General features: G+C 49.6%; 1 protein-coding gene across 2 annotated transcripts in view; it reads left to right on the top strand.

The window, feature by feature from the left end:
- The first annotated feature begins 6,623 nt into the window (after nt 1-6,623).
- Nucleotides 6,624-16,273, top strand: part of RPH3AL (rabphilin 3A like (without C2 domains)) — a 137,396-nt gene continuing 127,746 nt past the window's right edge. The window contains exon 1 of one of the 2 annotated variants that reach the window (XM_065909527.1): nt 6,624-6,656. The gene's annotated coding sequence lies outside the window, so the exon portion shown is untranslated. Of the gene's footprint in view, nt 6,657-15,747; nt 15,958-16,273 lie in introns of those variants that run through there. The other variant, XM_065909528.1, reaches the window with a different exon arrangement.

The following is a 16,273-nucleotide window of genomic DNA, read 5'->3' as shown; positions in this document are numbered from 1 at the left end:
TCTTTTTACTACTACTTTTTTTTTTTTTTGCTGCACCCCAGGGCATGTTCCCCCACCAGGGATCAAACCCATGCGACCTGTTGGAAGCATGGAATCTTAACCACTGGACCATCAGGGAAGTCCCTCTCTTTATTGCTTGATGTGTGTACATGTGTGCTCAATCATGTCCAACTCGCTGAGACCCCCGTGGACTGTAGCCCTTGGGGCTCCTCTGTTCATGAGATTCTCCAGGCAAGGATACTGGGGTGGTTGCCATTTCCTCCTACAGAGGATCTTCTCAATCTGGTAATCGAACCCAAATTTCCTGCATTGCAGGCAGACTCTTCACCTGCTGAGCCTTGGGGGAAGCCCTACTCCTTAATGGTGCCTCAGAATTCAAGGATCTGAGACTGGCAGTGATTGGCCAGCTGTAGTCTGCGTCCTTGGCAGGGGGTCTGGGACCCTTCTCACGCCAGTCCCAACCTACCACTCTGGGCTCATTTTCTTCTCTGCCTCCCCATTCACCACTCCCAACCTTTCAACACCCCCTTTCTTGTTTCTCTGTTCCTTCTACCTGCAATGTCCTTCCCCATCTGGCCCGTCTGGCAAACTCCTACTCTTCTGAGTCTCTGGACAAGGGTTTCCTCTGAAAAGCCCCATCTGAGCCCTGCCACCCTGTAGTTCACGCCTCTGCTTTTCTTTTGTATCTTTTGCAGCCACGGGGGTTGGGTAGCATAATGGCCCTGCTACTAGCTGGCTGTATGACCTTGGGCAAATCCTTAAAGTGTTCCTAGCAGTAAATTGGAGGTAAACAATGTCCTACTTCCATGGCACCTGTCTCCCGTGAAATCACTACACAGTAGGCAGCAGGTTATGGCTTGCACACCATTGTCCAGAGATGATTTCTTTACGTTTCTGTTTTTCCCACTGAACTATGAGGTTCTTGAAGACCAGGCATTTTCCCCATTTTCCTCAAGTAGCAGATTTCAATGCTTCTCCAAGTCACATACCTGCTGTGGTCTCAGGAATACCAAGCCTTTTTGGCAGCACATGGCAGGGGTGGAACAAAGCAGCTAAAGAAAATTTGGGAAAGAACTCTTAATATCTGTGATGTCAGTTGGGGCTCCCCCAAGCCTGGAAATCAAAGCAGGACCCATCCATAATAGGAAGCACTTAGTCTCCTAAGGCTCCTTGCCTTGGGACCTATCCTTCCTATTCTGCACTCTCAACACTCAATACTTGGACTTTCCTGGTGGTCCAGTGGCTAAGAATTCACCTGCCAATCCAGGGGACACAGGTTCCATCCTTGGTCCTGGAAGATTCCACATGTCGAGGGGCAAGTAAACCCAGGTGCTACAACTACTGAAGCCCACACACCCTAGAGTCTGTGCTCCATGACAAGAGAATCCACCACAGTGAGAAGAAGCCTGAGCACTGCAGTGAAGACCCAGCACAGACAAAAATTAATTAATTAATTTTTAAAAAGCCTTAAACAACTCAATACTTTGAGTTGTCCACAAAAATCAACTCACAAGGAAGTGTCAGAAAGATTAGTAGGCTTCACTGAGGACTTTTTAGGGGAGCTAACCATTTTTTCTTCTGCAATGTCTAATCTGCCATTAATCCCATTCAATGTATTTTTCATCTCAGACATTGTAGTTTTTATGTCTAGAAGTCCAATTTGGGTAATTTTTTTTCGCTTCCATATCTACACCTAACATATTCAAACTTTCCTCTAGCTTCTTGAAATTACAGAATATGGTCTTGATAACTGTTGTGATGCCCTTGCCTACTAATTCTGCTGTCTGTGTCATGCCTGAGTCAGTTTCAATTAATGGAGTTTGCTCTTCATTATGAGTTGCATTTTCCAGTTTCTTTTTGTGCCTAGTCATTTTTTCTTGGATGCCAGACATTGTGAATTTTACCTTGTTGGGTACAGGATAGTTTTGAATTCCTATAAATGTTTTTGAAATTTGTTTGGAAAGAGCTTGATCCTTTCCAATCTTGAATTTAAGCTTGCTTAAGTGGGATCAGAACTGGATTTCTGGATCCAGTCTAAGGTGAATTTTTTTCTAGTATCAAAGTAAGGCCTTTCTTAGTATTCTTTTTTTTTTTTTTAATGTGGACCATTTTTAAAGGCTTTATTAATTTGACACAATATTACTTCTGTTCTGTGTTTTGTTTTTTTGGCATTGAGACATGTGGGATCTTAGCTCCCAAACCAGGGATCGAACCCACAATTGGAACATGAACTCTTAACCACTGGACCATCGGGGAAGTAAGTCCCTTTCCTAGTATTCTAATTAGTGGCCCCTGAATGTGATGTTTTCCACTCTGGCTGTTGAAAACAGACATTATTCCAGCCCTGTGTGAGCACCAGGCGCTGTTCCCACTAATCCTTTCAGGTGGTTCATCCCCCCAACCCTCACATCATTTTCTCATACACCTGTGCTGAGCAGTACTCACTAGAAATCTGTAGGTCTCTAGGTTTCTCTCTCTCTCTGCATCTCTCTCCTCTCTAGTCCTCTGCCCTGAGAACTCTTAACTGGTTTCATTTCCCCAGAATCCAACTCTGTCTGTTGCCTTCAGCTAGCTTTCTCCTTCTCTGAACCCCAGTCTGGAAACTCTCCAGGCAGTAAGCCGAGCAGTGCAGGGCTCACCTTGCCCCTTGCTCTTTCCTCTCTTTCTCAGGGATCACTTTCCTTTGTTGCCTGATGTTCCAAAGTCTTGAGTGTTGGTGTTTCATATGTTTGATCTGATATCTTTGTGGCTTCAGGCAAGAAGCTGACTCTGGTCCCTGTTACTCCATCTTGAATGAAGCAGAAGTCTGCATAAAAACATTCTTTTTTGATTGTGTAATGAATTTGTTCAGCAAATTCAACCTGATGATGTTGAACCAGGAAATAGCCTTCTTTTTTTGAGGGTGGAAGGAGGAGAGCTGTCTTCTCTCCCCTTATCTTTTTCCTGCTTTGATCTCCTCTAGATGAGGGCATCTGAGGGCTTCTCCAGGAGGTCCTATGTGATACAGTCTCTTGCTTCCCTCTTTGGTCCTGCCTCCAGAGCAACATCCTTCCGCCTCTGACAGCGGAGTTGCCTTGTCCCACTTTCTTAGAGAGGAACTTCTTTAAGACAGAACTCAGCTCTCTTCCATAGTTTCTTCTTGGCCTTTAGAAAACTCCCCTGACATAGGATTAACTGGCTCGAATGTCAACAAAACTATGGTCAAGTGACCCTGTTCTTGGTTCATGTCAGCACCCAAACTCTAGGAGGCAGAGTCAACCCCCTTAAACTTCTCTCACCATTCTCTGCTCCTGGAGCCACGGAGATGCTCAGCCAGCATTCTCCTGGGCACTGAGACGTCCCCCTCACAGGCACCTCGATTTCTTGAAGGGGTTTCCTGTTTTTGTTGTCCTGTCACCCTGTGAATCCATTTGAAGAAAGAGAAGACATGAGCTTATTTGGACCAAGGTGAAAAAAAAGAGGAGAGGAGGCCATTCTGAATTTGGGTATGGAGATGCTGGGGGCAGGATGCTCTTTCCCAACTGTGAAAAGAGGTGCCAGTCAAAAGGAAGGGCCTCATTGTCAGGAAGCATTTAACAGGAGGCTTCCTGTGTGCTGTTTTGGATCTGTCAGGAATCCTCTGGTCCTTATTAACTCCTGAATATTCTGAGGAATCCAGGCTGAGGCTGAGGAATCTAGGCATGTCCTTTGTTAGTTTTTCAATACAGTGATAAGTACCCTCTTCCTTCTTATGAACCATACAGTAAAAGTGATTGTTTATGACTCTCTCTCTTTGATAAGGATCACCTTATGTTGTGTAAGTCTGGAATTTTAATCTTTATCTTTGCTGTGAATAACTACCTGGTAAGACAGTATATATGCCCACACCATGTTGATTAAAATACCTTTGCTCCATCAGAGCTTTGGTCCCTGTGTCTTTCTTTCTCTCTCTCTCTCTCTCTCTCTATTTCTGGCTGATTCCCTGGAGCGTGAAAGCCGGCTGCGTAACCCAGGGAATATCAGCCTTTTTCCTTCTTTCATTCTCTCATCGTTGACTCCGGACCACCAGGTTCGGTCCAATAAAGGACCAACATCTCATCAACAGAGTCTGGCTGTGACATTGGAGAAGAGGCTGTCCTGCAGCTCCGGCTGGTCGAGGGTGGTGTGTACCTGAGTATGTTGGCATACACACATGCATGGAAGTATGTGCCCCTCTGCAGTGAACATGACGGGGCCCACCACCAAGAGGATGAGCTTATGGTGGGGGATGTGGGAGGGGGGAGCAATGGGTCGGGCCCAGTGTACTGCCTTGTGGGCCAGAGGAATAAACACTGGGCCAGGAGAGGAGGAAATGGCTTTTTAGGTGAGCTGGGAGGCTGTGCCTCCGCTCCCACATGAGCTGCCCCCGGGGCATGGGACACAGCCAGACACATGCTGTTTGTTACACTCACTGGGACAGGGTGGGAAGGCCTGGGGAAACAACAGTGAAATGAGACGAGTGCAGATCCCCAGTTTGGCCAGGGCCCAGCACAGAGCAGAGGACAAGGAGTGCTTTGCTGAAAGCTCTGACATTGAAAGAAGGAAGGCTAGCGGGGGACTCAATTTGCTTGAACCCCAGAGAGGTACAAGCTGGGCCAGGAAGAGGCGCTACAGGGCGGCCACTTCAGGACAGTGTAGAAATCTTTTTCCCGTGGCCAGCAGTCCGAAGAGAGGTTAGGTCATCCCAGAGATGATGAGGGCTCTCTCCCAGGCTACGTAAGGAGTGGTGTGGGTGACTCTTGCCTGGAGGGATGGGTCAGTGGGCTAGAGCCTATAGAGTCCCTACATCCTTGCAGTTTTAGTGTTAGCGAGGTAATGGTGGTGGTGAAACAGTGGAAGCGTTAGTCACTCAGTCATGTCTGACTCTTTGCGAACCCATGGGCTGTAGCCTGCCAGGCTCCTCTGTCCATGGACTTCTCCAGGTAAGAATACTGAAGTGGGTAGCCATTCACTTTTCCAGGGGGTCCTCAGGGATCAAACCCGGGTCTTCTGCATTGCAGAGAGATTCTTTACTATCTGAGCCACCAGGGAAGCCCTGATGGTAGTGAGAATTATGCTAACAACTCAAGTAAGCGCTTCGAGTGAGCCAGGCCTACCATCAGAGGCTTCCCTTACATGATCTCATTCAATGCTCACAATGGGACTATCACCTTCCTTTTACACATAAAGAAACTGGACACTTAGGAGGACTACCCTGGCGGTCCAGTGGCTAAGACTCTGAGTTCCCAATGCAAGGAGCCTGGGTTCGATCCCTGATCAGGGAACTAGATTCCACATGTCACAACTAACGATCCTGCAGGCTGTAATGGAGATCCCACGTGCCACAATTAAGACCTGGTGCAGCCTAAATAAATCAATAAAAAAAATTTTTTTAAATAGGGCTTCCCTGGTGGCTCAGTGATAAAGAATCCACCTGCCAATGCAGGAGACATGGGTTCAATCCCTGGTCTGGGAGGATCCCACATGCTGCAGGACAACTACGCAATTACGGAGCCCACGTGCCACAACAACTGAGGCTCGCGCCCTGGAGTCCGTGCTCTGTGACAAGAGAAGCCACGGCAATGAGAAGCCCTCACGCTGCAGCTAGAGAGTAACCCTGGCTCTCCTCAACTAGAGACAAGCCCGAGCAGCAACAAAGATCTAAGCACAGCCAATAAATAAACAAATAAAACCATTTTTAAAAAACCAAGAAATTGAGGCTTAGCTACTAGCTGCATTGGTATAAATTTAAATGAAGTAAAATGAAATTAAAAAGTCCATCCTCTGTGACCGGTGACTAGGGGACAGCATGGCCAGATGGCATTTTCATAGTGGCAGGAAGTTTACTGGACAGTGCTAGCTTAGAGAGATTTGCTCACTTACCAAAGATCACTTCTCCCATGGGCACGATCCAGAACCTAAACAGAGGTCTGACCCAGCTACTGGTGGGGGGTGCTGAGTCCAGAAACCAGGGCTTCCAGATCTGGTTATCACTCAGCTACCAGTTCTGCAGTTATCTCAGGAAATCAGTTCATACACAGTTTTTCTGGTCGAACTGTATTCCTGGTAGAGAATGAACAGTAACAGGGCTTTTAACACTGTTCTGCACCGATTCTCACTCTTGCCCCACCTGCGTAGGAAGCCAGGCACCTGGGCTCCGAGGGGGTGGAAGTGGAGAACGTGGCAGCTGTCACACAAGGCTGATGGGTTTGTGGCCGTTTCCTTTAACGACGGTGGCGGGTTGCCTCAGCCTGTCCTTTGTCCATCAGTGGAGCGTTCATTCATTCACCAAATACACGATGAGCCACAGCAGGTGTCGGGTGCTGTTTCAGGCCCCAGAAGTCTTACCTGCCCTCCTTTTGCCTCCTGGGGTGGTTAGAATGGATCTCTGCGGGGGTTTGGGGACTTGGAGCTGCTTAGGAAACAGACAATGATGTTTACTACTCAGAAACAGCAAAGGGCGGTCGAGACGGGTTCCATGGCGAGGGCAGCCACCCAGAGGGGCCCTGGCCTAAGGGGTGATCTCAGGCGGGTCCTCCCTCCTGCGGCCTCGGGTCCCGGGCCGGGGCGGGGCGGGGCGGAATGGGACCGGGGCCGGCTTCCCGCGGCCGCCGCCAGAGGGCAGCCTGGGAGCGCGCCGGAGGCCGGCCGGACCCGGGGTAAGTCTGGCTCTCGGGGGGCCGCCCCTCCTTCGGGGCCCGGTTTGGGAGCGCCGGGGCGTCGGTGTGTCTCGGTGGCGGGGACCGCGGGGACGCGCGGGGCGGCCCCGGAGCGGCAGGCGGGCCCCGGGAGCTGTGGCGCGCGGGCCAGGGGCGCGCGCAGGGCCCGAGCCGCGCTCCTTCCCACCCTCCCTCCCGCCTGCCTGGCCCGGAGCCCAGGGCTGGTCCCGAGCGGCTCGGGTCAGTGCTTGGGCCTGGGCCCGGCCCGGTCCCCGGAGCGCCTGGTGCTCGGCCACTTGCCCACAGCCTGCCTGGGGCCCTCGAGGGTCCCGTAGCGCCCGCGCTCGTGGGTGGGTGGGGGCGCCGGACGGGGCGGGGCGGCCGAGCTCCGGGGAGCGAGCAAGTGGGCGGTCGAGGGCGGCGGCGGACAGCAGGCGGCGCTGGGGCTAGCGCTCCGGGCGAGCGCGTCAACAAGTGCCGTGTTTACCGAGCGCCTGCGGGGCGCGCACATGGGCGGGAGGGGCCCCGGGGTCGCCGGCACCTCCCGACCTAGCGGAGACGACACGCACCACCCCTCTGCTCTCGGCCTCGCCTTTGGTGAGGGTTACACGCTCCTGATGAAGGGCGTGAGCACCCGGGTGGGCCTGGGCCCTGGCCATTGGCGCCTTCACCCTCGGTTAAGTGGTCAGGAGTGGGGATCGGATGGCACTTGGTGCCCAGGAGGGTGGGATGGAGGTGGCTGTCACTGGCCAGACAAGATTTCTCACCCTGCGCGCCTTTCAGCCTGAAAATCCTGTCCAGTGTTTTTTTCTGGTCTCCCCAAAACCCTGCTCCCAGCGGTCGGGCCCACCTCTGATTTTCTCAGGGTTAAGGTTTGGAGGAAGAGTAGAAATCCATCCGGGGGCCTCCCTGCCTTCAGGATGAAGGCTCTGAACTCACAGGGATGCCCTGTGATACCTACGCTGTGGGGGTAGAAGCCACCTTTCGTGGGCTGCAGCCAGGACTCCTCTGGGAAGTCTGGAATTTTGTCCCCTGCCCGCTGCTCAGAAGGCTGAGAACTTGATTATCCCCCGTATGCTGTCTGTGACACTCCCACCCCTGGAGGTGGCCCTGGGGAGAGGTGTGAGGCGGGAGGTGGACATACATCCTTTGGGTTCAGGGGCCCAGGGGGTGAAGGGGTTGGGGTATAATCAGGCTTCATCTGCATAGTGGGAACCCTTGATCCCCCAGCATTTGGAGGTCTGGGACTGTCAGAGTGTCCCTGGACACCCTGGTAGGAGCATTGGAGGGGCCAGGGTTACAGTCTAGTCTCTGCCTGTCCACATGCCCACTCCCCCTCCTCCCCAAACACACCTGGAGAGACTGTGCCCGTCTGCACGTGCCCCTCCATCCTCCTGCTTCTGACATCCACTTGGCCTCCCACCTCTTGTGCGGGGAGGGAGGGAACACATGCACCAGAGCCATAAGCTTGGTTTCTCGTTTCTCTCACTGTCACATTTTCCCGACAAGCGCTCTGCACCTGCTGCCTGCCTCTTGGCGGTACGCCTCCCCTCTTAATCCTGCTGCCCGACTGCTGGCCCCACCACGTTGCTAAAGCTGCTTCCTTGGAAGCCAGCTTGTTTCCAAACACTGATTTTTTTTTTTCCCCCCTCTCGGCCTCATCCCACTGCCAGTCCTTCTGCCCGGGATGGGGGTTGCTGTGTGCACGTGCCCTGTTTGCAGTCTTCTCTGCTGTCATTTCTGTCCTGGTTTTGTTCTTCTTTCTCCATCGTTCCTTCTCTTCTGAGGCCCCTTCCTTCTTTGCTGGGATGTTTTGAGAGGCCCATGCTTATCTTCTCAGAGAACTCGGTTTGGAAGCTGTCAGGGAATTCCCTTCACCCCCAGATTCTAGTCCTTGGCCTAGCTCCTGGAATGCCCAGTGACTCCCGAAGATCACCATGTCCTCCTGACTCCCCAGCAGTGGGTTTCCTGCCCCTCTGTCATGCTCTCTTTTCCTTCAAGTGTCTTGCTTCTCCTGCCCTTTTGTGACCAGGCTTCTGCTCCAGGCCTCGAAAGTCTCAGGCCAGAGTTCGGAGGCCCCTTTGGCTGATCTGATGCCAGAATCCTTTCCAGCCCCCACTGTCCATCTGGCATGTCACCTGTAGCCTGATGGCTCCTGGGTGACTGCTCCCTTACCCTGTCTGCATTCCCCCCTGGGAAGTCTTTGGAGGTTTCCAGCCTCCTCCACACAGAACTCAGCTCTTTCACCCCCTGTGGTTCCCAGCCATGTGGCTTCACCCCCTCAAACCAATTTCCAGTCTCCAGACTGCTTCCCCCCCTACCATGGTCAGCCCTCTCGGCCTTAGTCTGGAGGACGCAGCTCAGAAGCTATTTTCCTGGGAAAGTTTTGCATCTCTCAACCCCGCCAGGGGCTTCTCTCCCGGCCTTCCCACTCCACCATGCCCATGGGGCCACAGCTGTCTGTCTGCTGATCACAGGTCCCTTTGTGTCCCTAAAGCCTGTTGCCTTCCTCCAGGATCCCCAGGACCGTGTATCCAGTTGACTCAATAAAGGAATTCCTCCCCTTAATCTCCAAGAACATCTCCAGCCATCCTTCAGTTGTTGTTTAGTCACTATATCGTGTCCAACTTCTTTGCAACCCATGGACTGTAGCCTGCCAGGCTCCTTTGTCCATGGGATTTTCCAGGCAAGAATACTGGAGTAGGTTGCCATTTCCTTCTCCAGGGATAGAACCTGAGTCTCCTCCATTGCAGGTGGATTCTTTACCACTGAGCCACTGATTCAAATCCCACCTCTCTCCTGGACTATTCGAGTCTTCTGGATTCCCACTGGCCTGCACTCCCGCTGGTCTTACAGATGGGTTCATGACAGTTTGTGCCACCCCATTTAACACTTTGTTCTCTGCTATTGGCCTCCAATTGTATCATGGGTGTGAGAGATGCTTTTCCAGCGCTTATTCATAGCAGCTGTTTGTTGAGTGGTCAGTGCATGCCAGATGTGTGCTGATCTTTCCAAGAGATTCCTCGAGTATGTTATCTGTGCAGCCCCCAGAGGGGTAGGCACAAGATTCTGGTTTTCATTCTGCCCATGAGGACACAAACCCAGTGAGGTCCAGGGACTGGCCCAAACCACACACTTGAAGGTGGGCAGAACAGAGGTTGAAACTCAAGTCTGACTTGCAAGACTGTTTGATCCTGGGGTTTGCTGTTTGTCTAGGAAAGCATACGCTTCAGGCCAGGGAGCGTGTTACAGGTCCTCATGGCACCTGGCCCAGGACGTAATGATGGTGTGGTCTGCTGGTTGCTTGGGACTTTGCTGGATTCTAGGAAAGGGCTTTGTAATAGAACAGATGCCTGATGGTGTGACCAGTGCTAAAGGAGGCTGTGACAACTGCCCCCAGAGGCCTTTGAAACAGATTGTGTGTATATTTGTGAATGTGTGTCTTGTCTGTGTGTCTTAAGTAAGAGTTGTGGAACCCAGAACTCCAAGGAGCCCTCAGGTTATTTCTGTTCCTTAGGACACCTTTAAGTGCTTTTTTAATTTGGTAAACAGAAATCAACCCCACCCCCAACAGAACCACCTTCAACTAAGTTTCCTTAGGAGCTGTCCTTCCCTTTCCTCCACAGGTCACTGTCATAGGAAAATGAGTTCCTGATGTGAAATACAGTTGCCATGGCAACCAGTAATGGGAGGCCCCAAGTCTCTTGCTCCTAGGTCTCTGCACCGTATGCTTCTAGGGGCTTTTTCCATCCTTGTCATCTAAAATAATGAAATATTCCACTTGACTCTCCTTTTGCGTGGACATTTAGAACATTTTTTTTTTTTCCAGACAGTGATTTCTGGGCACCTTTAATGCCCCAGCAGCTTGTCACCAGGCTGCTTGGCACACCATTAATAGTGACCCCGAATGGTGCCTCTGGTTTAGGTCACATTTTGAATGAAATTCAGTGCACTGTGGGTAAAAGGACAGTGACTGTGGCCTGCACGCATCCTTGATGGCTGGAGAGGCAGAGGGAAGGAGCATGATCTGATGTCGGAAGGGCTTTCTAGAGCAGTTTTTATTTTTATTTTTTGTGCCTCGCACTGCATGCAGGATCTTAGTTCCCTGACCAGGGATAGAACTTATGCCCCCTGCATGGGGAATTTAGTCCTAACCTCTCGACCGCCAGGGGATTAGTGAGGGCTTTTTGGTACAACTCCGTTCCAGTTGGAGGTGGTGAGGTTGTTTGTCTTTAGTTAGTGTCTCCTCTTATGTAAGAGTGCTCAGCTATCCTGGCAGGGGGCCACCCACATTAGGGTACCTTGGGATGCCAAGAAAGACAGGGTGCCTTTGACTGTAATCATAGCTACTACCTTTGATGGGTGCTTATTTTGTGCAGACCTTGTTCCTTTATTAGATCTTCAACCAAATGATGGTGGAAGTACTATCGTTTCCCCCCATTGCACAGGTAAGAAAAATGCACAGAGAGGTTAAGTGCTTGCCCAAGGATGCACAGCAAGTAGGTGACAGAGCTGGGCTTTAGTGCTAGGAAGTCTGACGCCTGTGACCAAACCCCTTCACTTGGTGCCGTGCTGATGGTGGACAGACTGTGTTTAAAGAATGAAAGGGTGAATTGGAGAGGCAGAGCACGTTGGCTTTCTCAAGATTTGATTTAAAGCAGTCGTTTTCAACTTTTTACATCTTGTGAGAGGCAGAAGGCTGCAGTGAAAAGGCATGTACTAGAATGTTCACCAGAGAAGGCAATGGCACCCCACTCCAGTACTCTTGCCTGGAAAATCCCATGGATGGAGGAGCCTGGTAGGCTGCAATCCATGGGGTTGCTAAGAATCAGACACGGCTGAGCAACTTCACTTTCACTTTTCACTTTCATGCACTGGAGAAGGAAGTGGCAGCCCATTTCAGTGTTCTTGCCTGGAGAATCCCAGGGACGGGGGAGCCTGGTGGCCTGCCGTCTATGGGGTCACACAGAGTCGGACACGACTGAGCGACTTCACTTTCACTTTTCACTTTCATGCACTGGAGAAGGAAGTGGCAATCCACTCCAGTGTTCTTGCCTGGAGAATCCCAGGGACGGGGGAGCCTGGTGGGCTGCCGTCTATGGGGTCGCACAGAGTCAGACACGACTGAAGTGAGTTAGCAGCAGAATGTTCCCAGCAACTCTATTTGTAATTGCCACAGAATTGGCAATCACCCAGTGTCCATTGGCAGTAGCACGGACAAATACAGTGGGGGTGAATACAGCCAATAGAACACTGTACCACAGAACAGGCCACAGCCACACAAAACAGCATGGAAGAGTCACGCAGACACTGTTGTGCAAAGGCGCCAAACAGAAAAAGAGCACAGCCCATAGGTAGGATCCCGTTTACACCATGGGCAGAGAAAGCAGGATTAGTGAGGTTTGGTATAAGTCAAACCTTATATAAGTCAGGCTGGTAGTTCCCAGAGGCACAAGGAAGGCTTAGAGGCTAGTGATGTTCTGTTTCTATGTCTGGGTGTTGGTCACATACCATGCTCATCTTTTTTTCTTCCATTTATTTTTATTAGTTGGAGGCTAATTACTTTACAATGATGTAGTGGTTTTTGCCATACATTGACATGAATCAGCCATGGATTTACATGTGTCCCCCATCCCGATCCCCCCTCCCGCCTCCCTCTCCATCCCATCCCTCCATGTTCATCTTGTCAAGATTCACCAGTTTGTTGTGTGTGTTTGCATATGTCTAGGACACTTCGATAAAATTTACCAAAACAGAAAAAGGTGGCTGTGACCCTCAACCCAAGACAGAAATACTGACCCTCCAGTCCCTCCTAGGGGCCACACCCTTGACACTGGGCCTGGAATCTTGGATTTCTAGTGAGAGGGTGGGAGGTGATTTGAGGATGGGCACCCAGGTTTTGGGGATGTGGGAGCAGGGCCAGGGCCTGCTTTGACTTTCTCCTGTCCCCCTCTCTTTCACTGGGTTTGGGGAGGGCTTGCTAAGCCAGGAGGTGGCTCGTTCGGTTCTTGCCAAGTTCATGAAGTGGCCCGGCGGTAAGGGAAGTGAAGTGAATCCCCTGCTGGCCGGGGTCTGTCCGTTTGGCCTGGAGAAACAGCAGAATCTGACTGATGCCGCAGCCCTCTGCACGGACATCCTCACTGCTCTCACAGCCACGCGCTGCTTGCAGAACATGAGCATTTCAAGGACTGCGCCAGCCTGGAGAGTGAGCGGCGTTCACTGGGCAATGAGCTCCTCCTTCCACATGGCAGTTATATGCTGCTAAAAATACTGGAGCACCTTATGTAAGACCGCAGTCACGGAGTTAGCACCTTATGTAAAAGTACTTGGTCTGTCATGGACAATGAATCAGTCAGGTGCTGTGGTGACCGTGGTGGGGGTCATCACGGAGCTGGTGGTTGGCTTGCCTGGTGAGGAGGGTGAGCGATTGTCAATACCCAGGCCTGCCTGACTCACTCCTGCCTGACTCACTCAGCTGCACTCACACCTAATTTATATGTTGGTGCTTTTTTATTTTTTTTAAACATCTTGATGCATTTTCATCCTTGGGCTTGGCCCATCCAAGAGGAAGGGGAAGAGAGCAACAGAGGATGAGATGGTTGGATAACATCACCGACTGAATGGACATGAGTTTGAGCAAACTCTGGGGCAATAGTGGAGGACAAGGAAGTCTGGTGTACTGCAGTCCATGGAGTCGCAAAAGAATCAGACATGACTTAGTGACCGAACAGCAACATCCAAGCAGTTGAGTTGATACCAGGGTTTGTACAATTTCTTCTTGCTTAGCCCTCATCCCCTTTCATTTACTGGTAGAGCACCCTTTGATTCACAGAAGCTTGGAAGGGCCTCGTCCACATTTGAGAGTCCTCTCCTTGAGAAGCCAGGAAGGTGGCCATTGGCTTCAGTGCTGCCAATGACCATGGCAACCCATCTCATGGTCGGATAGTGATTCGAATAGTTAAAGAGGATCAGTGGAGCAAAATCAAGTGCAGAATGTGCCAGGTAGGCGGAAACACTGAGCTGAAACTGACAAGACTTTTCACGGGGATCAGGTTTTTAAAACCTTGGGATCTAAGGCTTGGGCAGCAATTAGGCAGGACCTGTTAGCGTAAAACAGCATCTGCTCTACATCACTGGGATTTTCCTTCTCAGGATCTGCCCTAAAAGAAGCCTGGTGTGTGTGCACAGGTGGAAAGTTCTGGGATGGCCTTTGTGGCAGTTTGCAGTCTGTGGTGAAAAACTGTACATGTTTGAATGTTTGCTGGTGGTGGAATAGCTTCAGCTACGTCGGCTCACATTTTCATCCCTGGGAGTCTTGTGCAGCTTTGAAAAAGAATTAGTTGGGTCTTCCTATAACAATAATGATGACTCTCTAAGATTATAAGGTGAAGAAAGCAAATTTCAAAGTGATAAGTACATTATGATGCCTCTTATAGAAATGTTTTCACATAGTCCGCCGTACTTTATATGAATACAAATCCTGATGGCACAGCGGGTAAAGAATCTGCCTGTAATGCAGGAGGCACAGGAGATATGAGTTCCATCCCTGGGTGGGGAAGATTGCCTGGAGGAGGAAATGGCAACCTACTCCAGTATTCTTGCCTGGAAGATTCCTGGACAGAGGAGCCTGGTGGGCTCTATAGTCCATGGGGATGCAAAGAGTCAGACTGGACTGAGTACACACGAGTATCACAAGTAAATATATATAACATATACCTACATGTAAAAGCATATTAAAAGGTCTAGAAAAAGGCATTCCAAACTTAGAGTAGTTATTATCTACAGGGAAGGGCACCAGCATTGTGTTGTGTGTGTGTGTGTGTGTGTGTGTGTGTTGGGGGGATGATCAAAGAGAAACTTCACCTTCTCTGTGATATTTAAACTTTTAAAAATAATTTCATTGATGTATAATTTATATACCTGATGTCATTCATTTTAAGTATACAATCTGTTTTAAATTTTTTAAAGGAAAAGTAATTATATGATTAAAAATTAATGTCTAATTTACCCCCCCTTCCTGATCTAAGAAGTCTTCCTCCATTCATCTCTGAGTCCTGGGTGGACCATGACACAAAGTTCACTGTTTGGTGTTTTGCATTTTGGGGCAGCTCATAGAGATAGAAATTCTTCCCTCTTTTGAGCTGAGATCTGCCTGTTTATCATTCTGGGTCTGGTTCTGTCTCTTTGGAGCCATCTCCAATAAATCTTCCCTCTTCCATTGTTGTGTCTGACTCTTTGCGACTCCATGGACTGCAGCGCATGAGGCTTCCCTGTCCTTCACCATCTCCCAGAGCTTGGTCAAACTCATGTCCATTGAGTCGGTGATGCCATCCAACCATCTCATCCTCTGTCGCCCCCTTCTCCTTTTGCCCTCAATCTTTCCCTGCATCAGGGTCTTTTCCAATGAGTCGGCTCTTCGCATCAGATAACAAAAGTATTGGAGCTTCAGCCCTTTTCCATGGGGCAGAATTTTCACTGGTGCAAGATTCCCATCATGTCTGCCTCCTCTGGGGAGAAGGACTTGCCTCTGTCTGGGGTTCCTGGTGATACGGATCACACTCTAGGCTGTGCAGGACACCTGCTCACCAACCATCCTCCTAACATTTTGCAGAACTGGATTCCCTGTCTCAGATATTGCTTGACCATGATGTGACACTTTAAAAAAAAAAACAGTCATTTTGTTGAATCTTAGAAGTAATTCATATTCCTTGTAGGAAATTTAGAAAGCATACAAAAGCACAAAGAAGAATATAAACATCTGTGATTCTCAGCCTCCAGACATAAACACATTTAATGTTTAAAAATTGAGATCATTCTGTATCAATGATTTTCTAACCTATGTTTTATTTAACATTTACTTACCCATATGAATAGTGACTGTCATATATGTAACACATTTTCTTCTCAATCCAGTGTTTGTTTTTCTATTATTACTATTAAACATAGAGAGTTTCTGATGTTTATGTGGTATTGTGGACTGAATGTTTGTGTTCTCCTGAAATGCATATGTTGAGGCCCTAATTCCAATGTGATAGTATTGGGGATGGGGTGTTTGGGAGTTATTTAGGGTTAGATAAGGCCATGAGGATGGGCCCCTCATGATGGAATTAGTGCCCTTATAAGAAGAGATGGCGAGGGCTTGTTCTCTCTTTCTGTCTCTGTCCTCACACATGTACTGAGGAAAGGCCATGTGGACAAACAGCAGGAAGGCAGCTGTCTCCTGACCAGGACCAAGAAGAGAACCCTCACCAGGAACTGAATTGCCTGGCACCTTGACCTTGAACTTCCAGCCTTCAGAACTGTGAGAAAAAAAGATCTGTAAGCTGCCCAGTTTATGACATTTTGTTTTTGCAGCCCCAGCAGATTGATCCATATGGTTAGTCCTTTTGTTTAATGATTTCTTCCCTTGCTTTTGGATTTGAAATGTCTCCCCGACCCCAAGCTCAGATAAATATTCACCTATATTTTCTTCTAGTTCTTTATATGATGTCAGCTTTTCCATTTAGCTCTCTCTTTTGCATTCAACTCTAATTCTACCAAAATTTATTTTGGTTTAGGTATAAAAGCCTGATTTTATTTCTTCCCAAATTGTGCACCAGTTCTTTTGGTTCAATTGC

This window comes from Muntiacus reevesi, chromosome 18 (assembly GCF_963930625.1).
Source record: "Muntiacus reevesi chromosome 18, mMunRee1.1, whole genome shotgun sequence".
Taxonomy (NCBI): Eukaryota; Metazoa; Chordata; class Mammalia; order Artiodactyla; family Cervidae; genus Muntiacus; species Muntiacus reevesi.
Note: the sequence above shows the minus strand (reverse complement) of the source record. Positions and strands in the feature narration are given on the sequence as shown.